The 26,171-nt window shown below is 38.5% G+C and overlaps 1 protein-coding gene across 1 annotated transcript in view; it reads right to left on the bottom strand.

Annotated features, from left to right (window-relative positions):
• The window catches only part of Ppap2a (phosphatidic acid phosphatase type 2A), a gene marked incomplete in the record, with an annotated part of 78,315 nt that overhangs the window by 51,565 nt on the left and 579 nt on the right, over positions 1–26,171 (bottom strand).

Genomic DNA, 26,171 nt, shown 5'->3' with positions numbered 1-26,171 from the left:
TACTACATTTAAGAACCAAAGTGGTAGGTATGAAAACAGAATGCACACTCAAGAAACTGTTTTAAAAGAAGTAGCAATAATATGTAGCTTAGTGGAAGAGTGCTTGTGTGGCATGGAGGAAGTCCTGGGTTTGACTGCCAGTTTAAAAAAAATTATATATATATATATATATATATATATATATATGTGTGTGTGTGTGTGTGTGTGTATATATATATACACACACACACACATATATACGTATATATATACACACACATACATAAAATTATGTGTGTGTGTCTTTGGGGAGAACAATTAAACTCTTCTGTATATTGACTGTGATAATTCCACCACTATTTTTACTATATGTAGTAGTATTTCAGAAGAAATACCACAAAAGGCAACTAGAAATAAAAACTAGAAATATGACTATTAGAAAGGCTTAAGAGGACCAATAGGGACTCAGAAGTCAATGTAAACTGGTAAGAGTTATAAAAGTCTAATAAAGGAGAGGCAACAGAATTGAATATGAAACAGCAGGAAAATCACAGGCAATAGGGAAGGACACAGGCAAGCACTCCGTGGTTGCGGGATGCAAGGGCTGCATGACAACTGCATCACAGAAGCGCAGAGGGAATGAGCAAGGAGTTTCCAAGGCACAAAACATCTTATAGCCAACACGTACTGCATGCTCACACATGCCAGGCAACAGGCTACACAGATTAACTCAGTCCTACCCTCTAACCTGTAAATATTATCAGTATCCTCATTTTTTGCTGCAGTTATTATTTAAATTTAAAGACACTAAGAAAACTGCTGAAACTCTAAATGATAGAACCAAATGCTAGGTTCTGTCTCAAGTCTGTCAGGTGTATATATATATATATATATATCTCCTCCCGTGGATACAGGTGATCTGGCCCAAGTACCAGGTTGGAACTGTAGCAAGAAAGATAGGATTGTGGCAGAGGGATTTGTCCTTGTCCTTTAAAAAAGCTTGTTCAGTAAAATATAAGTTGTGCTCAAAATAAAAACTCAAACAGAACAATATCTTTGCTGTAATTTATCTCTGAGCTCTCCAATTTTGTGGTTTTTAATGGGCATAAGAAGATATGAGGTTTGTGTGTTTATTAAAGGATTATGAGTTTAAACTACTGACCGCAGAATTTATCTTTTTTGGGGGGGGGTAGCAGGAATCGAACTTAGGACCCCACATTTGCCAGGCAGGTGCTGTGCTGCTGAGCAATATCCCCACCCCCAAGAATTTATCTTGGAAGAAATAAAATATCACGGTCTTGCTCAGAGTCAGCAACACAGTTAACAAGGATTTTAGATATTAACTTCCAAAAGAGAGACAGGAAGAAGAAAAGGAAATATTTAATCCAGTTTTGAACTGGCCCAGAAATTGGTGATTAGTATGTTGATAGTCAAAACAGAAAAAGATACAGAGGAATGAAGAATGTTTTGAAACATGACACAATTTGAGGACTGATCACAATTGCTGAGACAAACCTGAAGATGACATTTCAGAGTGTGAAGTACAATAATTATCCAAATGATAGAAAGGTGAGACTGCATGGTAAAAGAACATCAGTTTAGTACTGAAAACATTGTCTTCTGGGCAATTCAGCACCTTGGCCTACATTCTCAGCCTCATCTTCCACTCCCCTATGCAGACCTTGAAGCTCCAAACACACTGAAACACTGGCTTGCTCAAACTACTACATTTAAAACCCTAGGAACCTTCACATATGCTCAGTCTTGTGGTGGAGACAGTTTTCCTCCAGTTTCTCCTTCAAGTCCAGCTCAAGCAGCCCTTTCTTATCGCTCCTTGGCATGTTGTACATAAGTTTACACTGGATTTTAAATTACTTTCTGCACATCTGTCAGCACCTCTGAGAGTAGGAACTATCTTATTATTTCTGTATTCTTTGCACCAGGCAAAATGTTAGATCTCAATAAAAAATTTACTGAGTGACTAAATGAATAAAATTTAGGGTAAAGATCATAAGTAAAAAGAGAGATGTTTAATTGTTAGCATTAGAAATTATAACTTAAGCCAAAAGAATGAAACTGTTCTCAGAGAAAGCATGAAGAATATCAAAGAGTGAAACTGTTCTCGGAGAAAGCATGAAGAATATCAAAGAGCAATGAGTCAAGGACTAACATCCATACTGAAATCATGACAAGAGACAGTAAGTAGGAAAGGGAGGAAGAATGGATGGTTGATTACACACTTCAGAGGGCAGGGAATGTGACTATCTTGTTCAGCAGTTTATACAGGCCATTCTGTAAACAAAAGAATGAACAACAGAAAAGAAGGACAATGTTGTGATACAAAACCAAAGCTTAAAGTATCTAGTATCCATCTAGGTCAGTAATGGCGAGCCTTTTAAAGCTTTCAGTGACAACAAACACGAACAGCCTGCTATGGCAGGCAGCATGCTGTAGGTCTGCCATCACTGACCTAGGTAAATATAGGCTGTTAAATGCTAATGCCTCGGGGAAATAAAAACTAAGTAAACGCTATGAAGTCTGAGAAAAAAGACCATGATTAGTGACCTCTAATCATTATACCATCTCCATTAACACATCAATTATATCTTTATGAAGACACATCAATGTTGAGCTTCAATACTAGGTTGTCATTATCTAAGCACCTTTTTCTTCAGGTTAAATATGTATGTCACAATGATTTTCTCTATTGCTCATACATCTAACACACACACACAAACACACACGGGAGCAGAGGGGTATATCCATCCCCACAAACAGACACCTCTACTCCTCAAAAAACAATATTCCTTTAGGATATTCTTTATCTTCTATAGAGATCTGCAATAGTAACATTTTAGGGTAGAAAAGAGTTCCATGTTAAAATTAGTGTTAGGGTAAGATTCTTCTCATAATAAACCCTTTCACAGGGTACTTACATTCTTTCTTAATATCTAAAGGACGTGACATTACTCTAATTCTATGATAACTCAAATTAAAATGTCCTTAAGAGAACTCACTTAAAATTATATAATAATCTCACATTGAGCTTTCATCTGTGACAACAGACTCACAATAGTTCCTGAATGCATATTACTATCAGAAAGCAATGCTCTAACTTTTAAATTAATTTTATTGTACACTTTAGATATACATAATGATCACATTTCACATAGGGAATTTGCACCTGTACATGATATATCTTGATTCTTTTTTTCCCCATTCCCCTCCCCTCCCTTCAACCCTTCCTCCCCCTTTCATTTACAAAAGCTGTTTCTATTTTTTCCCTTTGTTCTATTTTTTCCCTTTTCCTTCCCTGCCCCTCTCCTGTTCCCCTTCCCATTTGAACATTTTCTATTTCCCAATATCTATCATCTATTTTGCTACTTATTTACACTCATGGTTTCTCACAAAAGAGAAACAATGTGATATGTAAACATGAGTCCAATTTATTTCACTTAAAAGTATGGTCTCAAGGTACATCTGTTTACCTAAAAATGTCTCAAACTTATCCTTCTTTACGGCAGAGTACTCCATTGTATATAAAAACCACACTTTCTTCATTCATCCATTGATGGGCATCTAGGCTGTTTCCAAGATTTAGTTATTAAAAATTGTGCTCCTATAAACATGGGTGTGTGCATATATTGCTGTAGTTTGATGTTCTTAACTCTTGAGAAGATGCCTAGAAGGGGAATACCTGGGTCAAATGAAACCTCTAGTTTTAGTTTTTTGAGGAATCACCATACTGATGTCCATATTGGTTGTACCAATTATACTCCAACAGTGGAGAAGGGTTCCTTTTTCCCTACAGCCTCACCAGCATTTGTTATTGGTTGGTTTCTTGACGGTAGCCATTTTTTCTGGAGCTGGAATTTCACTGCTGTTTTAATCTTCATCTCTTGAATAACTAGTGATTTTTTCCATATATTTACTTGCTGTCTGTATTTCATCTGAGAAGTGTCTATTCATTTCAGATGGCCATTTTTGGATGAGGTCTTTAAATTGGGGGGGGTAGTTCTTTATATATTCAACATATCAGTCCTTTGCCTGAGGAATACCTGGTATTTTTTTCCATTCTGTGGGTGGTTTCCACTCTGTTGGTGGTTTCTTTCGCTGTGCAAAAAGCTTTTTAATAAGATGAGATCCCAGTCCTTGGTTCTTTGTAATACTTTCTGTGCAACTGGGGGTTTTGTTCATGAAGTCTTTGCCTACACCTACGTCTTCAAAGAGTTGTACCTATTTTATCTTCCAGCAGTTTGTTTCTGTTTTAATATTTAGATCTTTGATCCATTTTGATTTTAGGTTAGTACATAGTAAGTTTGCAGATATCCTTCCAGTGCACTTTCTACCCTTCTCTCAGCACAATGGACCAAGAGGCTGATTTACAGATTCCATGGCTCTCTCACTGTCTTCCAGGTAGCTATGGCCAGTGGGGAAAATAGGTGGCAGTAGAGAAGCAAAAGACAGCAAGGGCACTTACTTCCTTAGCTTCCTTCCTGCAAAGTCACTAAGGGTTTTAATCCTCTACTGGAGACAACAGCTGCTGTCAAGGGGCCTTCTGCACACAGCCCTCTCTTGGGAGTTCCAGTAATCACTCTTTTCCTTTGCCCCTCAGGCTTAGGAGCAGTATTTCCCATCCTCTCAGTTGTTAATCCAGGGAACTATACTCTTTGTGGTTTTTCTAAACTCTGCCCACATATTTGTGAATAGTTCTTCCTTCTAATCCTCCTCAGATTAGCCAGTTTGAGTGTGTCAGCTGTTTCCTATCAGGACCATTGCTGACAGCATCACATATTTCATTCTTGCTACACATAATTCTTTATCTGTTGTATGTTTCTCTTGGTGCACTTCTTCTAAGATCTATTGAGGAAGACAGATAAATGAACACCTGGAATAATATATGTGTGTGTTTCCTACATTCTCCTCCAATAAAGGGATCCTTGAAATCTTCCTTCCCGTTTTATACATAGTATATATACCCTTCAAGATGTGCTGTTATGAAACATTTCAATGAAATAAACCTTAAACACATTTTAGAGAGAAAAGACTGTAGTATAAACAAACATGAATCTCTTCTATGCAGATGCAATAGCAAAGCAAACTTGCCTTTTGAAAAGAACAAAGTCAAAATATAGAAGTTATTGAAGTGTCTATCTTGACTTCAATTCTCACTTCCCCCATTTTTCAAAACATTTCCGATTTTACCAGATAAATATCCCTAATCTGAAAATTCAAAATGTTACCAATGGTTTTCAGATTAAGGATGCTCAACCTTCATCAGGAAAGCAGGATAAAGAGCACTAAAGAACAAATGTCAGGTAAAGTGAAGAAGTACTTTTCCAAAATGTCCTAACAGGATACTTTCTACCTAACTCCCATCACATGTCTGACATTCTGCTAGGTGTTATAACTTTAATCCTTCAATAACAGTCCTCCCAAGGACTCAGGACCTGACCACACCGCGTAACTACACAAATCAAATATGAAGCATTTTTACCCCTCTTCCCAACTCCCTTTGGCTTTTTAGCCTTGATGAAAGTGGCACGGCCCAGGGGAGGAAAGTGATCTAAGTGATCTAAGACACCTCTACAGGTCAGCCACAATACTGAATGTTTAACACAAATTTTCATTTAATCCTCACAACTCTACAGCATAGCTCCAGTAAGACACAGATATCCCAAGCATCTAAATTGATGCCTAGAATAAGGCAGGCCTTCAACAAATATTTGATGAATGTACAAAGAATCACCCTGCAAAACAAGTACTATATTGTTATCCCCATTTTAAAGATCAAGGAATGACTCAGAGAAGTAACTTAATTAAACAAAAAACAAGGGTGAAATTCAAAATATTTAACAACTAGTTCCATGCTAACTCTAATCACTCAGACCAGACACCAGATGGTGCTGGAGGAGCTGGGTCCTGCCGCAACCTTTCAGCTGAAGGACCAGAGGAAGGTCCTTGGGAGGGATCAGGACAAGGGAGTGATAGGCAGGGCAGGATTCAAATATATAATAACTATCAGCCTTGGTATTAAGTGGTACACCCAAGATACCAATCTGCACTTATCCAACTCTAAAGTCTTCTAAATGAATCTGGAGACACTACCATTTGCTAAATGAGAAAAACAAGACAAACGGAAATGTTAGTTGAGTAGAAAAACCATTCAAAACAACTGCAATGGAAATGGAATTAGAAATGAATTAAAGATTGGTAAGTGAGCTTAATCCACTGCCAGACAATAAGAAATAGGCTGATCTGATTAAAGCAGGGTGGAGGCTAATAAGGAAAAGATATAAACGGAGAATTCAAAATGACAGCATGAAGGTCTTGAATTCTAGATAAATAAACAATGAGTTTGCAAGGCAGAGGTAGAAAAGGGACAGAGCACAGAGGCTAGGTACTATAGTTGGGTGTGATTCGCAGATGGCACAGACTATCAGTAGACAAGAATGCAAAGAACAGGGACTGTCACCTTTTAGAGATACCTTACATTCTGGTGGCTTGCAGCCACCATCTCTGTATTATTCTATCATAGAAAGTACTCAGTTCTTTTTTTTTTAATTTGAGACAAAAAGGAGAAAAAGCAGTCTGAGTATGTGTTATTTACCAAAGAAAGTGTTTTATGTTTTCTGATTTTGAATGAATATCAACCTTAGAAGATATTCCAAATGTTCATTAAGAAACCTAAAATAAATTTCCAAATATATTTATAAACAGTTTATTAAAAAATCCAGAGCTGGGGCTGGGGATGGACCTCAGTAGTACAACACTGCCTAGCATGGGTGAGGCTCTCAGTTCAATCCAAGCACCACTAAATAAATAAATAAACAAACAAACAAACCCTCCCTTCCTCCCAAACTGTTACATCAGGTTACCCTACATGGACTCTAAACACACATGTTAATCTACTTATTTATATACTAATGAAAATAAAAGTCAACAAGTTGTCACCTCTTGTTCCCCTCAGAGAAAATTCACCAGCAGCTAACGATATTCATTCCTACCACTGCTTCATGGTAACCGCTGGTCTCTTTCCTTTTTCAAGCTGACAAACATTACAATCAGCAGCAAACTTTCCATGTAGATTTCTACATGGAAGAGTTATCATCAAGACACCAATAGCAAATGCTGGACGGGCTGTGGAGAAACAGGGACCCTTCTCCATTGTTGGTGGGAGTGTAGGCTGTACAACCACTGTGGAAATCAGTGTGGAGAATCCTCAGTAAACTAGGATTAGAGGTCTCATTCAACCCAACTATTCCCCTTCTGGGTATCTCCCCCGAAGAATTAAAAACATCATACCACAGCAATATATGTGCACCCATCTTTATAGCAGCACAATTTGTAATAGCTAAATCCTGGAAACCCAAATGCCCATCAACCGAGCAATGGATAAAAAAGATGTGGTGTTTTTTATAATGGAGTACTGCTTAGCCATAAAGAAGGACAAACTTGAGACATTTATAGGTAGGTAAATGGATGCAACTTGAGACCACACTCATAAGTGAAATAAATCAGACTCATGTATAAACATTGTATTGTCTCCCTGGTATGAGAAACTGAAAGAGTAAATAATGACCAAAATGTACAATAGATATTGTAAAATGGGAAGAAACTGTTCAAAAGGAAAGAGGAACTAGGGTGGGGGCAAGGGGAAAGAAAGGAAGAGAAAAGAAAAAAAACAAGATCACTATACTACTAGTTTCTCTTAGTTCATTGAAAAGAAAGGTTTGTGCTAATATCATTCTGAAAAAATTTTATGCCTGTATCTTACACTCTGAGTAACTACTTTGAAGATAACAATACGCAATGTATTTAAAAAGAGAGAGTGGTAAGTAAGTGACTGACAGAAGGGTAGATGATCTTTCCTGTATTCACTTCCCTAGAGCACTTATCAGGAATCTATTTGTGACTTCCTTGATACCCAAAGCTATAATAGTAATTTATTAGCAAAAAAAAAAAAAAATCTGCTTACATGGAACTGGAGTTGGAGATGATAGGATGCATTTTGAAAAGGACAAAAAGTACAGCAAAGGTGTACAGTAATATTTCTATCATAAATTGCTGCCCTAATCAGAAATGCATTATGCTAAGTAAAAGAGATCACAATCAAAAGGCCACATACTCTATGATTTCATTTACAGGACATTCCATTTATATGACATTATAGACAACAGATCAGTGGTTGCCAGAGAAGAGGGACGGTGTGAGTTTATTACACAGTACAAGCATAAGAGAATAATAAGCCCATCCTAGAGAGTAATTGGGCAATTTTGTATCTTGACTGTGCTGTAATTACATGACTAAATTCTAAATTATCTAAACTCATAGATCTGTATACCAAGAGTGAATTTTACTATATGTGAATTTAAACAAAAATACTAAATAAAGCTTGACCGAAGATTTTCATCTCACTTTTTATTGCCATTACCTGTTTCAGCCCTTCTGAATCTACACGATGGTCCCACCCGCTCCACCTAACAAAGGCCTATATACCATTCCACCTGCCATTAAGCTACTCCTGGAATCCACCCTTTTACGAGGCAGGGCGGGGTCCTAGACAGATTGGATAGTCAAATATACCTGGCATTGTCCCAGTTACTACTGAGAGAACCTGAGCAAATTTTTCACTTGTCTGAGCTCAGTGTCCGCATCTAGTCAGAATAAGTATTTATTACACACTTCCCAGAACTGTTGTAAACTGAGAACCTAAGTAATGTGTCTAATGTAGCACCCAACATATTAAGAGTGTTCAGCAAATGTGTATTAACTAAGCTTTTTCCTCTGCTCTCTTGCCAAGGCCCCATGGACATGACATATACATAACACATCACAATGCTTATTTCATGTAATTATCTATGCAAAAGAAATGTGCTTCTCTAATCCTTGAATTCACAGAAACCAGCACGTTCATTGTCTGACAGTTAAAAAACAAGAATAATTTGTCCACCTGATCTGATCTTGTCACAAAAAAGGATTAGAAGAGAGAGAAGCAGCAGAAAAGGCTAGAGTACACTGAGAGTCTGGGATGGCTGATCTTTGGATCTTTGGACCAAAGTTTCTACAAGGATGTTAGAAGAAATACCACAGCGCAAAAACTGCAAATAACCTAAATACTCAAAATGGAGATAAAGCAGCTCATGCCAAATACATTCAATGAAATAGACCATAAGAACCATTAAAATTTTGTAGAAAATTATGTTTAATTTTACAAAGACTATAAGCAGGGCATGGTGAAGCACACCTCTAGCCCCTGCTATTTAGGAGGCAAACGCAGGAAGATTGCTTGAGCCCAGGAGTTTAGGACCAGACTGGTCAACATAGGGAGAGCCTACCTCAAAAAATTATAAAGAATATATGTCTGGAAAAAAAAATAAACAAACAAAAATCATGGGAAAGCTATGCAACCGAAATGTTAAGGGGGCTGCAGATTTAGCTCAGCGGCACAGCGTCTGCCTGGCAAGTGCAAGGTCATGAGTTCAATTCCCAGTACAGGGCCGGGGGCGGGGGAGGTGGTGTTAAAAAGGGCCATCTCTGGTTGGTGGTAAAGAGATAACTAGTGACACAGTAATACTTACTTACTTTTATGGGCTTTTTAGAATTTACCAATTTATTCTGAGCTAATTTTAGGACACTTGGAAATCAAAGAATAATTTTTTAAAGAAAAAAGCCTAGAATTCATTAATGACAATCTTCTACATCATTAAAGACTCAAATATCCAAAAATGAGAGGAAAGTGGGTTATGCCAAATCTATACAATAAAATGGCATTTGCAAAGTCAAAAGAGCAAAATATATTACTGAACATAAACTTTGATGAAAAAAAGACATAAAATGCTACTCTAATTAAAAAGTGGTTTTTTGTTTGTCTGTTTTTTTGAGATTGGATTTTGCTCTACTCTATTGCTCAGTCAGACCTGGAACCTGCCTCAGCCTCCCAAATAGCTGGGATTGTAGGCATGACCACCACACAGGGATTGCAGAAGTAATTTTTAACTTGGAAAATCTATAGCAAACACATAGGAACATTTCATCATATCTTAACTGTATATATTTAAGTTGTCTTTCTCCCACAGCTTGTCAATAATAAGCAAATTTTGCAAGACAATGTGGATCATGAGTGAATTCTTCACAGGGGTAAGGCTCCCCTCTGAAGTATAGTTTCTACTGAGAGTTTATGTAGTCTCTAGTTTAGAGTTGTGATCTACACACATATTACTTAAGCTTGCAAAACAAGCTTATCCTGTATTCATCTCGTATTTGGGTGAGAAAACCTGGTACCTCTCTTTGAATGAACAATGGGACTTCCAGTTTCAATAATCCCACCCACAAAATTCTCTTAACTAAATGGTGTCTCCCTCACCAGCATCTAGGCAAGAAACAACAACTTCTCCATTGCACAGTAAGGCCTATATTCCAAAGGATGACAAATGTGCTTACCACTGTACTGAAGTGTGTGGGGGGTATGTTTTCCTGGGGATTGAATCCACTGATCTACATCACTAGCCCCCTATCCTCAAACTTGCAATCCTCCTGTCACAGTCTCCTAAATGCTGGAATTACAGGTATGTGCCACCATACAGGCTACTATACTAACTTAAATAAAGCTAGGCATCTTTCTAGAGAGTTGAATACATAAATGCTTCAGAAAAGGTTTTATAGTTTAGTGATTAAGGGCAAATTTTAAATGCCTTAAGAGAGCTTTGGCATTCAAATTCACGTAAATCAGACTGACTTGATTTCATCATTCTTTTTTTAAAAAACTAGTTATCTTAGAGCTCAAGATTTATAGAAAAAAAGTGAAGAATCCACCAAAAGGGGTTGAGCTAATAGCTCAGAGTAGTGTTTATCTACTGAGTTCAATCCTCAACCCTGAAAAAATAAAAAGGAAACATACAAAAAATTTTAAATAAATAAAATCCAGACCTTAGATCTCACATCCTGAATCACAAGAGAGTTTGTACCACCCCCAGAATAAAAACTTACTTTAAATCTTAAAAGTATTTAGGTGGATCCATCATGTCTAGTCTGAAATTATGCCAAATGGCAAGGGTCCTGATACTAAAATAAGGTTGTCCTAACTTTAGTGTCTCAAAAGAAAAACACAGAATCTTACTTTGTCAGGAAGTCACCAAATTGGCATATCTAAATTAGTATGCTTTGCTTAAAACACACACACAAATTTTTAAAGGCACACAAACATAAGGCAAACAAGCCAAGAAAGTTTGGCAAAATTCTTTTTTTAGTGGTTATGATTATTGTAACAGCAAATCATATATCTGTTTTTCAAAAAATACATGTTCCCACCTGAGGTTACCTTATATAGAAGGTAAGCTAAAGGAAGGAATCCCACAAATTTTCTTTAAGGGCTAGTGAAGCTTCAATGGTGAAACTACACCATACAATGGGAAGAAGAAGAAAAAAGGACAAATGTCACTTTGTTGACCAAGTGCTTTATTTATATAGATTGTCATTTAATCCTAGCAAGTCTGTGAAACAGACATTATTCTCTCCATTATGCAAATGGTAAAAATGCAGCTCAGCAGGACTAATAACCAAGTGTATGACCTGAAGCAAGAAAACAGCAAAACAGAATTTTGGAATTTTGAATACCATGCTCCAAGTCTCAAACTCTTTTTACCACACTTGGTGACAGTTGCTTTGAAAAACAATGTATCAAATAATCAACTGTTCTCAGCAATTTGCTTTCTATAAGAAGTTCTGTTTCTTTGCTACTGATCTAAAACTGATTTTCCTTTATGTGTAAAGATCATTCTTTTCCTGTCCAGGCATCACAGGAAATCATGACAACCTATTATTCCAGACTACAACCCTAACAGAACCTCTACTCATTAGTCTCAGAAATGGTCCTGTTAATCTGTGCTTTCAATTTTCTGTACAAGGGTCAGGCTGTACATGTATTCACTCAGTGAATACCTGGGTTTCTTCTTCACCTTTCTTATTCTAACTTTTTAAAGAGTAATCTATCCTCTAAAATCCCCCTTTATTCACCAACTACCTACTTTTCAGCCCACGTCAATTTGTTTTCCATCCCACTGCTGAAATTTTGCATCAGATTATCAATGATCATTGTGTAGTTAAATCTAGTGGATACTTCCCAACCTTTATTTTATTTGCTCTTTCAGGAGAATAGACACATTATCATTTTCTCTACTTGGCTTTTCAGAAACACTCTCCTGTTTCTAAACTGTTTTATGGTCTTTTTTTTTTTTTTTTTTTTAATAAAAGGAGGAAAATATTAACAGACAGACAACATTTTACAAAATAGCAGGGGCTGGGGATTTAGCTCGGGGGGCTGGGGATTTAGCTCGGGGGGCTGGGGATTTAGCTCGGGGGGCTGGGGATTTAGCTCCGCGGGGCTGGGGATTTAGCTCGGCGGGGGCTGGGGATTTAGCTCGGCGCCAAAAGTGCCTGCCTGGCAAGCGTAAGGTCATGAGTTCGGTTCCCGGTACCGGAGAAAAACCAAAAAAAAAAAAAAAAAAAAAAAAAAAAAAACCAAAATAGCAAAGAAACAGTACAGACAGTACGGACTTACAAACAGAGTAGTAGTCTTAATATCTTCCAACCAACCCAAAATGTCAATGTTTCTCAACGCTCAAACCTAACCTTCTTCTCTTCTCACTATGTAACTTCTTCCTGGGATTTTACCAATTCTTATTACTTCAATTATCATGAATATACCAATGTCTCCCAAAAGTCAGAACTATCCTGTGATTTCCAGCACCACTTATCCAACTGAGGACTTGGTATTTCCACTTAAGATATTTGAAAGGCACCTTAAATATAACATGCCCCAAACCAAACTCACTATATTCTCCCCTCCTCCTTCCTAGCTGCCTGTTACTATCTTTATTTCCTATTTGCAACCAATTCTATGTGACAGTTCAAAATCTCAAACTCTTCATTTACCACAACTTTATAAAATATTCAACCTGTCTCTCTCTCTCTCCCTCTCTCTCTCCCCCTCCCTCCCTCCCCTTCCTTGAGTAGCTGTGACTACATGCAAGTACCACCATGCCTGCCTCTGGTTTGATTTGGTTTTTGGAGTCGGAGAGATGGAACCCAGGGCCTTCACACTGAGCTATATACCCAGCCCATTTTTATCTTTTTTACTTTGAGACAGAGTCTTGCCACACTGCCCAGGATGGACTCAAATTTGCCATTGTCCTGCCTTAGCCCCCAAGATGCTGAGGTCATAGGGGTGTATATTATGATACCCACCCAGGTTTTTACTAATCATTAAGTCTCAGAGCATGAAATAAGGAAAACCACCACAAAGTTCTTGCAGTGAACACATTCCATAACTTAAGAAATGTATCACTATAAATGTGACTTTACACAGTTATTCAACTGAAAATCAGAATCTCCACCACAATTTGGACAGCAACTTCAAGCCTTATGAAGCATGCTGAAACTGTAGTGAGTTTGACCAAATTAGTCTGCTCTGGCTTCTCAAGGTAGTAGGTATCACCACTTTTCACAGTATGGCTGACAGAAATACCCAACTAGTTGCAATATTTCATGAGCTACGTGGTCACTGATAAAATCATGTACCTATGTACAGCAAGAGAAGAAAATCAAGACAGGGGCCCTGTATTACTTTGTATCAGGGGCTATTTTCCCAAATTACTACTTCCTAAGACTCTGTGCTTCAGTTCATGAGTTCTTTTCCCCATTTTCTGCTGACAGTAACACTTGCCCCACCCTTAGCCACGCTAGATTTATAATTAATCTCATACAAGTCTGCTGCAGTTGCTCAAAATAATCTGTTGTACACCAAGTGCTCTTTGTCTTGAGTCCACTGATGTCAAATGCTATCACATTTATCCTGCAGCAACTGGCTCTCCCTAGCAAGTGAACACACACACTGTGGTTCTGAGAGACAGGCAAGGCAGATACTATTTTCATTATAATTTACATATGACTAAATGAAGCGGCCCGGCGATCTTATCCATGAAGATCACACAGGGGGTAGGGATGAGAGCAGAATGAGGCTTCCAAATGAATCGCTTTTACTATTAAATCACACTTTGGACTTTTTAAATAAAAGTTACACAAACAAATTACCACTCTCTAAAAAATCATCTACAATGTCAAACCCTGAGCAAGGGGGAAAAGTTCATGAAAAAAAATTATCTTCAGGAAAAAGAACTACTCATTTGTTTTCAGATTTGATTAATAAATACAATACATTTACAGTACAATACAACAGCACATAGCACTTCACTCATATTGTGGGATGAAAGTTTTAATATAGCTATCCAACACTAGTTATAAAGTTAGCATTAACTATAACCTGTCTAACAAGTTTTGATAACATCATGATCTAAGAAACCTTTTCTCTAATTGGGCCACTGGGTCAGATGCAGACAATATTTGGATAGGAGCACATGTAAAAATTCTTGTCTCTTATCCATGACCTCTGGAAAAAACAGTACAATATAACAAGTGTCACTTACCTCTACACTGCATAACTATGCTAGCAATATTTTCAAAATCAAATTGGGATGTTATTTCTAAAATGTGTGGTTAAAAAATTACTTAAAGGAAATTTTATAAAAATATGAATTTTAATTTTACTTGGTTATCTATTTAACACACTCTCCTCTCTGAAGACTATTACCTATAATTAGAACTATCCCAGAACACTAGAGATGGGTGTGCCAATTATAGATACCTTTTTCTTAACTGTGGACAAAAGGATAAATTTTGATTGATAAGAAATTACAAGGCGAACTATGTTTAGTTGATTCAATCTGTACTGTAAGTTAACTCTTGACCAGTTTATATTCAAGAAACACAATCTTCATGTTTTAAGAGTGAGTACTAAAGAGAATTTACCTCACAAGCACCATTGTTTATTTCTGTTTTGAACTGACTGTTGTCTCTCCAACCATGAACATTCATTTGGGTACCTTTCTCTGAGCTGTGGGCATACTCCTCACCCAGAAGTACAATCAGAAGTACACGAGGTATCTGATTCCAGAAAGAAATAGGTTAGAAGTAATCAAAACATTTCCCATAGTAACACAGGCACTGGGAAATAAAATACAACCCAGGATCCACCCTCAGTTCTATTTAAATTATAGCTAAGACTACACCAAGTAGTGTTCCCAAAGAAAAGTCACCAGCAAATGAATCACATTTAAATAGCACAGCATGTCACTGGTACCAAATTGGTTTATTAGCTTAATAATGATAATAGCAGCAGCAATATTTGAGTGAGTATTGCAAGCCAGAACTATGCTAAATACATTATCTCATTTGATTTCACAGGAAGGCACTGTTAGCACCATCTTTTTCATTAGATGAGGAAATATAACCCATAAGGAGCTGACTTGTCTAACATTACAGAGCAACAATTGAACTGGAATTCAAATCTCAGATAAATGAGTAATTTAAGTACTTGCCTATAGGTTCACATAATATCTGAAAGCCTACCACGTGCCACACAATTCCTAAACCCACGTTACAACCTGCTCTCATCTCATGACTGGTATACTTCTGAACTTTCTACAGCAATTATTTCCAGGAGTTTATTGTGCTTTTGTTTTGCTTTCTGCAGTACTAGGGATTGAATTCAGCGCCTTTGTAGTGAACTACATCCCTAGCCTTTTATGAGATAGGGTCTCCCTAAATTGTTAAACTGCCCAGGGTAGGGCTGAACTTGCCATCCTTCCGCCTCAGCTTCCCAGGGTGCTGGGATTACAGTATGTACTAGCAAGTTTGGCTCCAGGATTTACCATTAGCCAAAAGTAATGTTCCAAATGCTTTCCATTATCCCTGCTATAAAGAAGAGCAATGGTCCTGGGGGAAACTTCTGAAACAAAAATGACCTTCATTAAAATATCTACCTATGTCCCTTTATAAAGGCTCTCTGTACCTACTGAGGATGGAGGCCTTACCTCATTCACTCACTCTTGGTAATTCCAGTGCTACAACGTAACAGGCACTCAATAATTTATCGTACAGTATTATCATTACTTCTTATGAGTTTGTCTTCCACAGCAAGGAAGAAGCTAACAGAAATCTATGCGTTTGTTTTTCCAAAAATTTTTGTATTCCCAGCGATAGGGTATAAAACAAAGCTAGTACTATATATTTCATAGGCTTTTGTGATATAACAAATTTATATAAAACAGCTATCAAAGGAACATCCTAGGCATTCAATAAAGAATGGTTTTCTTCTCTTCATTTACCTCCCTCTAGCACGTAAGCAGCCAACTAATCTCTCCTGCTGACACAAATGAAACAAAAGGCAAGGCAGAACCTGGTTTAACAAACTGCCAATTACCTGAGGCATTCATCCACTATACATTTCCTATATGTCATTTTCCTGGACACCCCACCCTAAGAAAGACTCAGGAAACATTTCCAAGCAGTGACAACTTAGCACTAAACCATGAGGTTCTAACTATATCTGCCGGAATGCCTTCCCAAAGGTGACTGAAGGTGACTGAACACTATACACATGATTCACTTAGAAATACAGGAAGGACAAAGGTCCTACTTTCCTGTGAGGACTCAGAAAGACTGCCTGCCATGCTATTTGAAGACAAAGGCTGTAGGCAGGTTACTGAACAGGGTAAATTAGTTATATCCTCCAGCTACATCTCCAGCAAGTTACCCCTGTTGCTAACTCTTGGTAGTTAACTAGGAGTCTGAATTAAAATGTCTCTTTTAGACAGCAGATACATGCTCAAAATATGGTAAGCAGACATTGACTTTGGGACCACATCATAATTAAGCAGGATTAGGAGTCATAAACCATCGCTGGGTGTGGTAGTGAGATGTCTGTATCCCAGGACTTAAAAGAGACTGATGAAGAAGGATCGCTGCAAATTCAAGGCCAGCCTAGGCTACACAGTGAATTAAAGGCCAGCCTGAAATACACAGTGAGATCCTGTCTCAAAAAAACAAAACTACCTAAATAAAAGAAAAGGTAGTCATAAACCATTTAGGCTACCTATAATAGTCACTGTTTTATATAGTCAACTAATTCGCCCAAATCCCACTTCCTTATCTTGTCCATTCATTACCTTTTCCAAATCTGGACAGTTAATCAGTACACAAAATTTATAAACCTAAAAAAGTGTACTCCTAGTGTTGATGGCAGCTGAGTTAGGTAGAAATACGATAGGCAGTCAGACAGGGCTAGGCCCTCAAAGCAGCCTGTGTGGAAGTGTGGAGGTGCAATTGTGGGAAAGAGAGGCACCTCCACTGTGGGCCAGACTCTGAGACAAAAGATTAAATAAATGCACCCACATACCTCCCTAGGGATGGACATCAGGGATTGATATTTTAAATAGGTAGCAATCACCTTGAAAAAGCCAGGAAGAGTCACAAACCCAACCCCCTACAGGAAAAGCCCCTGTTCTGTATTCAAGCCTGCTTGCTATGTGACTTGCTTCCCCATTTGATCCTGACTTAATCAATTTTACCTGAACAATTACACTTGTAATCTTATTGGTTGACCATAGTTTTCTCCCACCTCATGCCCACCTAACAAGTTCCCATGTTTTCCACCTTGGACCCACCTCACCTTTTGGTTTTGCTCTACAAAAATCCCTAGCAAAGGCAGGTTCCTTGACAACCCACTTGGGCCCCCTTCTGTCCCTCTATTAAGACAGACGCTTTCCTCCCCTCTATAAATATATTCTGCTCTTAACCTCTGCTGTTCCTAAAATTCATTCTTTAATTTTAGAGAACATGAACTCATCCCAGATACCTTCCAGGCTGGGAGTTTCTTTCCCCTATATCACTAGTTCTTAATATGCCACTTCTTAGCTGGGTTCCCTTAGGTAAATTCACCAACTACCTTAGGCCTCATTTCTATCACCTACAGAAGGAAGTTGACCAAACGACCCTCACTAATCAAGTTGAGACTGCACAGGCTGCACAAGGCTAAAGAGCACTAAATAAATGTCAGTATTAATATCATCCATTTGATACTTAGAAATAAAGGTTACAGATTAAGTATTAAGAATACTACTGGGACTTGGGCATGAGAGCACAAGCCTAAATTCCAGCCCTCTGGGAGCCTGAGGCAAGCCCAGTTTGGGCAACTCAGCAACTTAGTGAGGCCCATCTCAAAATAAAAAATAAGAAAAGGGTTAAAGATGTAGTTCATGAGAAGGCTCTGGATTCAGTCCCCAGGAAAAAAAAAAAAAGAGAGAACAAATCATGAGCTCAGGCATGGTGGCACATACCTGTAATTCCAGCCATATGGGAGGTTGAGGCAGGAGGATCATAAGGTAGAGGCCTGCCTGAGCAACTTTGGGAAACTGTGTTTCAAAATTTTAAAATGAGGAGGAAGGGTAAGCGCAGTGTTCCCTGGAGTCAATCCTCAGTACTAAAAAAAAAAATCTGGGGTGATAGCTAGCTCAGTGGTAGAGCACTTATCTAGCACGCGAGCCCCTGAGTGGGACTCCCGGCTCTGGAGTACCATAATCCAGCCATACTGGCCTCTTTTTTGTTAAAAATATCCTTTCTTCCTTTGATCCTCAAAACCTACTCTTTCCTACTACAGTCTTCATTCCTCCATGGCCCAAATAACTTTCATCCTTCAATCTTCATGTATCTCAATTCAAATATCATTTCCTCAGAGAAGCCCTCCTTGAAAACATCATTTCCCAAAGTCTCATTCTGTTGTAACACTTTGATTCTTCCGTAGCCTTTATAAACCTGTTATTTTCCTAGAGTAGTATGGAGAAATCTTCACAATAGTATTTTTAGTTCTTAACACTGTCCTAAGCACTTAATGTGTACTCAATAAATAATTAAATGGAAGATGGAAAGTCACGTATTTTAAAAACATTGTGTTCTCCCAACATAAAAACAATTTCAGGTTAATACATGTCAGAATAAATATTTGAAAAACAAGCAGAAGCAGAAGAAAGGATATGAAGAGGTATTACACAACGGTTTTTCTTTGCTGCCTACCCAACTGCAGAAAAGAATTCAAATAACAGAATTTGTACAAATGAGAAACTACAATTATCATCAATCAAAAGCTCTAGGGAAAAAAAGAAAGCTTTAGGAACATTAACTAAATTTTTTTACAAGGGGAATAATCATTCCAAAGACTTGGACAATTAAAAGTAGTGAAAGTATAACTAACTTTTCTGGAGTAAGCTGAAATTCAGGATTTATTACTATGCAAAGTAAAAGTTTTTCCATTTGTTTAATTATACTCTGCCAGAGGCCCATACAGACCAATTTCCACCATGCTTTGGATAACCACTACTCAGAAATCGTACGTGTGGCTTTTACACATGACTGATAAAACACTAGACTTCAAAGGCATTCCATGAGTACTCATGGAAAATGTTTTGTTTGTGTTTCTTCCCTAATACATAACTAGTTGGTATTACTTCTAGTATAGTATGTTATAGGCGCTATGATTATAAACAATTATTTAATGTGACACACAAATATTAAGTGCAAAGAACTTTTGTAAATATATATTGATTCATTTAAGTCTCACAACAACCGTAAGATGTAAGTTCTTTGCCGGTTACACAGCTGAGGGGAAAAACACACAAGCAGTGAACTTTCCCAAAGCCATGTGGTCTGTAAATGGAAGGGCTGGAATTTGATTCTAGATGCTCTGAATACAAATTTCACCACTAGAAGATGCTGTCTCTAATGTTTTAAAGAAAGACCTACAGCTTATAAAGAACAAGTTGTTCCCAATTTCAAACTAGTTTCAGTTAAGTATAAAAACAACTCTGCCTGAGTCATCTGGATTTTAAAAGCTGGTGAGAAAAAGAAAACCAGGAGAAAAGAAGGGAGTGGGAGGAGGAAGGAAAATTAAAAGGATAAAAGTATGAACAAGGATGCAGGGAAAGACAAGAAAACTAGATACCACCATTCACAATCGCTGTATGCTAAGTGCTTTCGTGAGCAAAAGAGATACACTGCTCTATTTAAGCAATCCCTAGTTAGCCTATAGTAAGGTACTGTATATTTCCATCCCAAATGCTTAATTAAGAGACTTAAAGGAAATAGGCAATTAACATTCCAAATTCCTTTCCACAACAATTGAAGCTATATGTTCACTTAAAATCTTATTGCCAGCTTTTTTTTTTCAATCTCCTTTGACTGGGAGTTGAACCTAAAGACACTCTACCCCTGAGCTACAGCCTCAGACCTTTCTCATGTTTATTTTGAGACAAAGTTTAACCTAGTTGCCCAGGCTGGCAACTTGTGATCCTCCTGCTTCAGCCTCCAGAGTGGCTGGGATGATGAAAATGAACCAACATACCAGGCTTGGTTTCTCTTTTTTGGTATGGTAAATATTAACAATTTAAACTTCAATTTTTAATCCAAAAGAATCAGAATAATCCCTCAAACTGAGTAATATATTGGGAACTTTGGTAGAGCTCAGCCAAAAACGACTAAATGAAAAAAAGGTTAATAAAGATTCATAGCATGTCTCCGAGTTTCCAAAGGATGTTATTCAAAGAAAATATAAAGGAAGAATTTACATTGCGTAAAGGATACAGGAAAAGTTCCCCAAAGTTCCCTCGAACATTTCCATGCTCAATTCCAGACAAGGTCAATTTATGCTAAAACTCAACTGTATGAGGAGCCAAACAGAACCCAGCAGTAACAATTCCCTCCAGGCCTCTACTTTCGCTCTACACTACCCATTTAAAAGAAGAAAAAGCCCTGTAAGCCGACTTCAGTCTGACTCAAGTGTACGCCAGTCTGACTAATTTTTGTTCATTTTTTGAGATTCCCCTCTCTGTGGTGGGAAGCAAAAAAAGAAAATTAAGTAAAATAGAGAAACTAAACCCACAAGCTTCCATCAGAAATGAGAAATTTCCCTAAAGTTAATAGAAGCTGAAAAGGCAGTCAGAATAGGCACTGTACCCTATTTGTTTCATCTATTTACAGTGCCTGATGCAATGCTTAGCACCTACTCAACAAATGTGTGCTAAATAATATAATAATGGATGGCTAGGCACAGGGGGCACACACTTGGGAGGCTGAGGCAAGAGGACTGTTACAAGTTTAAGGCCAGCTCGGGCTGCAAAGCTACAGACCTGCCTTGAAAGGAAGAGGGGTAGGGAGAAAGGAGGGGAAGGGAGGGAAGGGAAAGGAGGCAGGGAAAGGAGGGAAGGGAAAGGAAGGGAGGAAGGAAGGAAGGAAAGAAGGAAAGAAGGAAGGAAGGAAGGAAGGAAGGAAGGAAGGAAGGAAGGAAGGAAGGAAGGAAGGAAGGAAAGGGAAAGGAGGCAGGGCAGGAAGGAAGGAAAGAAGGAAGGAAGGAAGGAAGGAAGGAAGGAAGGAAGGAAGGAAGGGAAGGAGGGAGGGAGGGAGGAAGGAGGGGAAGGGGGAAGGGAGGAAGGAGAAAAGGAGGGACAGAGGGTGGGAGAAAAGGTAGGTAAGGAGGGAGGGAGGCAGGGAGGGACAAAATGTTAGAGGGGAGGCACAAAATGCTGGAGGCTATTTACCAAGTGTGAAATTTTTTTAAATGTCTTTTTTTTTCCACTTGAAGGGACCCAGAGTGGGGGTTAGAAAAAGGACCACTCCTTAGGAGTTTACTTACAGGTTAGAATGAGGTCAGCATTATGATTAAGGTGCTGACATATGGCATACGTATTTGGAATAATTACTGTGGTAAAAAGTAACATATTCCACACGAAATCACCTATTGCTGGCTGCCAGAGTTTTTGATGCCAGATTTTATTATACACCTGTGGATTTTGACATAATGATCATATCACATTTGGCCCATGCTGAGGGCGCATTAAAATCCTCCCTCCCAAGAAAACAACTGAGGCCCCTGGGCTCCTATTTATATTTGCTATTAAAGGCTACTGTAATTGGTGTCTAGTATGGAAAAGAAAGCTACCTCAAATCAGTTTGGTACACAGGCGGGTATTACCAGTAGAGGCTGGTAAATAACAGCACACTCAGATAATATTTTCAAGAGAATTTAATGAAGAAACCATTTTCAAAGGTATAGGCAAGATTCTGAGAAAGCAGTAAGGGATGGTAGCATATGTATTCTCAGGTAGAAACATCAGATAGCCACTATAATCCCTAAGTCTAAAGGGGCAAAGGAAAGTTTACAAGGACCCAGAAAGATCTCTAGCTGGCTGAGGAGACAACTGTTGAACAGCGGGTGTGAGCTGCTCACAGAGCAGCCCTGGCAACACAAATCCAGCAGGAGGGACTGCTCTTCCAGGCACCCTGCTGAAGTTCCTTAGAGAGTGGCCAGAGCCAGCTGGAAACCAAAAGGTAAAGGCTCAACTGATGCCCAGGCAGGTTGCCTCCCAGAGCACAGAGCACGGTGGAGAAAAGATCTAGAGGGGCCAATGGAGAATATGAACACACAAAAGTATTCCAAATGATTATTATACAGCAAAACTCAGAAAGTTTTGCCAGCCAGTTTCACCTAAATCACAGCATGGGGACTGCCTGTAAATAAGTCATAAACGTAAGTGAGTTCCTACTGTCCTAGATCAAGTTGAAGAGAAAAAAAAAAAAAAAATCTTTAAGAGTAATTCTAGGTAACTCTAGGCATCTCTGCATCTCTAAGAGTAAACAGATGAGCCAGGCATGGTGGTACATGCCTGTAATCCCAGCACATGGGAGGCTGAGGCAGGAGGATCAGCTGGCCAGCCTGAGCTACATAGTGAGTTCAGGGCCAGCCTGAACTACATAGTGAGATCCTGTGTTTAAAAATAAATAAATACACAGATGAACCATTTCTCTACAAGACAGCCCTTCCCTGTGCTCAAAGGCCACGTATTTCATACCTTCATTATCATGTTTAACATGATATACTGTAACTTCTTGTTTGTTCCTCTCTCATTAGACTCTGAGCTCTTAGGGGAGGGACTGTCCTAGTCATCCTTGTATTACCAGCAACTAACAAGGTACAAAGTTGGCCTTCAACCAATGTGCACTGAATCTATTGATGGACTCGGCGTCCATTCACTGGCAGCCTAATGCCGTGGTGGCTAAAACATGTATGGGATGATCCCTAGCAATTAAACACTAACAAGTAGCATTCAGGATGTGGTTCATACATTGGGCTAAGACATAAGCCACTTCCATACCAGTCCACCATCATTCTCTACAGATCAGCTTTTCTCACGTGCTCAACGAATATGGCCTTTTGCTAGGGCTATAGCTCAGCAGCACAGCGCCTGCCTGGCAAGTATGAGGTTGTGAGTTCAATTCCCAGTACCCCCCCCCAAAAAAAGAACATGGCCTTTTCAACCGTACAGAACCATTCATCAAAAGAACCAAAGGAACTGAACACAGTGGCACACACCTGTAATCTTAGCTACTCAGGAGACTGAGACAAGAGGAGCACAAGTTGAAGGCCATTCTGGGAAACTTAGGGCACTCTATCTGAAATTTTTAAAAATCAGGCTGATGGTATTTCTTAGCACTCAGTGAATTCACTGAATTCAATCTCCAGTGTCAAACACACACACACACACACACACACACACACACACACAGAAAAAGATAGCAAGGCTATGCTCCACTTCAGAAAAGGAACCAAATACATATTATTTCTCAGAATTTTAATTCTTTATCTAAAGGTTTATCAGGCCCTTAATAAAAATGTGTATATAGAGGAATTCATGTTTCATATTGATTTAGAGACATAAACATACACAGTAAATTTAATGAACATTCCAACAGACATCACCCTTAAAATTATAAAGTACTTGTATAACAAAACTCACATAACATCATCATAGTGAAATGGATGTACTATATAATGTTGGGGTGGTCATTAACAGGATCTGGAACATATTCACATTATAATTATGAATCACTTTCACATAACCCTGTACTTAGGAAATGCTGAGTCATCATTTTGTTAGTGTAGTCAACTCTTACCTGCAGATGCTCCACAGAAAAAAATTAATGCCAAGTTGATAACCCTCTTCAAGCTGCCATGATTTTAGCCAATCTCTTGCTGTCAGTATGGTGAATAAAACCAAATTTAATATGATCCCTAGACTCCACTAGAAACAATGAGTTTACTATAAAAACATCTTCCAAAAGTCAGCATGAAAAAGTTTTGTGTCTCTGCTCTCCTTCATTGCTATTTGTAATATATACCTAATTAAAATAAGTCAGATAAGTCACTTTCTACTTAGCAACAGGGAATTCTGAGCAAATTGTAATATACTGAATTACATTAAAAGAAACTTCAATAATATAAACACAGATAAGATCTTTTAAATAGGTCAAACGTCTTTTTCTAAAACAAACTTAATGCCTAAGTCTCCAAAGAAAACATTTTCCAAAACCACCGAAGACACTTTAACCGTCTATTTTAAAGCCATCATAGTCTTGCAACTGTCAGGTCAATGAAGCAATAAAATTAATCTCTCCAGGACAATTAAGTGATGCTTGCATCATATTGAAAACATAGTCCACAATAATTATAATTTATAAAACTATATTGCATATAGGTTCCTCCATTACACATGAATTTTTTAAAAATGTGGATCTACTGGGCCGGGGATATAGCTCAACGGCACAGCACGTGCCTGGCAAGCACAAGGTCCTGAGTCTGATTCCCAGTACCAAAAAAAAAAATGTGGACCTACCATGTGGCTGTGTGTTTAAAGACATTAGCTTCAGCTGCCTCAGAGCAGTGTGCATTATACGTCATCCCACCTATTTAGTATTTAGTTCATTTTAAAAATCCTGTTTTGGGGGCTGGGGATTTAGCTCAGCGGCAAAAAGCGCCTGCCTGGCAAGCGCAAGGTCGTGAGTTCGGTTCCCGGTACCGGAGAAAAACCAAAAAAAAAAAATAAATAAATAAAAAAATAAAAATCCTGTTTTAGGCCAGGCATGGTGACACATGCCTGTAATCCCAGCACTCCGGAGGCTGAGGCAGGAGAATCGCTGAGTTAGAAGCCTGTCCACAGTGAGTTCAAGATCAACCTAAACTACCTAGTGAGACCCTGTCTCCAAAACAAAAATCCTGTTTTATAAATTAATTTCCACTGGTAGGGAAGTTGATCTATAATTACGATACCATACAATACATGGGAATGACAGAAGGCCCAATTCATCAGAATTACCAAATTCGTTTTTTTTTTCAGACAGGGTCTCACTATGTAGTGCAGTCTGGTCTTAAACTCACTATGTGTCCCACGCTGGCCTTGAACTCATGACAATTTTCCTGCCTCTGCCTCCTGAATGCTGAGATTACAGATGTGCACCATGATCACCTGCTCCAAAATTACTTCTGATTAAACATTTTCCTTTCCCTTCACTAAAACATAAATGAAATTTAACAAAATTCCACTAAAACCAAGAACAAGCTGAAATACACTTCTAATTTAACATCTTAACCAAAGGTAAACTTTGCATTGCAAAAAATAAATAAATTTAGATGTTTCGGCAAGATTGTTTTTCAAAAAAACAAAACACTCAGGTAACAAAATCTATAAAAACTCAGTTAAGATTGGAAGTAAGAAAAAAAAGAGATTGGAAATAAGCAAGAATATTCAGCAACTACTGAATTAAAACCAGGGAAATTTCCTATTTTAGAAGACATTAGGCAGACTCGCATCTAAGATGCTAAAGCCACACATCTCTGACGCCGAGAACTTGGCAGTACTATTACTTAGATTACTTAAACAAGCCTCCAGCAGGTCTTGTTTTCCGTAATATAAATAGCTCACAAGATAACTGCCTTACACAATACAGACAAAAAAGGGAGAATACCGTTTCTTGCAACGCCTATTCTTTATCCAACTCTTCCTTGTCAAAAAGATGAAACACCTGGCAACCAGAAACACCCGAAAAAAGGCCTCCCAATTATTAGGGAAACCAAGCCAAACCTGCTGCAGGTAAAGATCGGCTAACGCTCCTTGCGGGGCTGTCACAGGAGATGGAGAGCTACACCACGCCCAGGTCTGCGCGGAGAACGAAACAGCAGGTCTGGGTACCCTCGCCCCCAAGCTTCTGCAGACCAGCGGGCAGAAACTTGGCATCCTCGGCCCCACTTGCAACCTCACAATTTACAACCTGGCAATACCTTCTAATTAGGAACGTTCTAGCCTTTTATAGCCGAAAACTTAACTGCTTCTCACAAGTAAGATAAATTAGGCACTGGCGCCTGCTACCGAGAAGCCTCCGTGCACCAAGCCTCCAGTTTCGACACAGAACCTGAC

The sequence above is a fragment of the Chinchilla lanigera genome, unplaced genomic scaffold, assembly GCF_000276665.1.
Source record: "Chinchilla lanigera isolate Chin_1 unplaced genomic scaffold, ChiLan1.0 scaffold00045, whole genome shotgun sequence".
Classification (NCBI taxonomy): Eukaryota; Metazoa; Chordata; class Mammalia; order Rodentia; family Chinchillidae; genus Chinchilla; species Chinchilla lanigera.
This window is presented reverse-complemented; position numbering and strand designations above follow the sequence as displayed.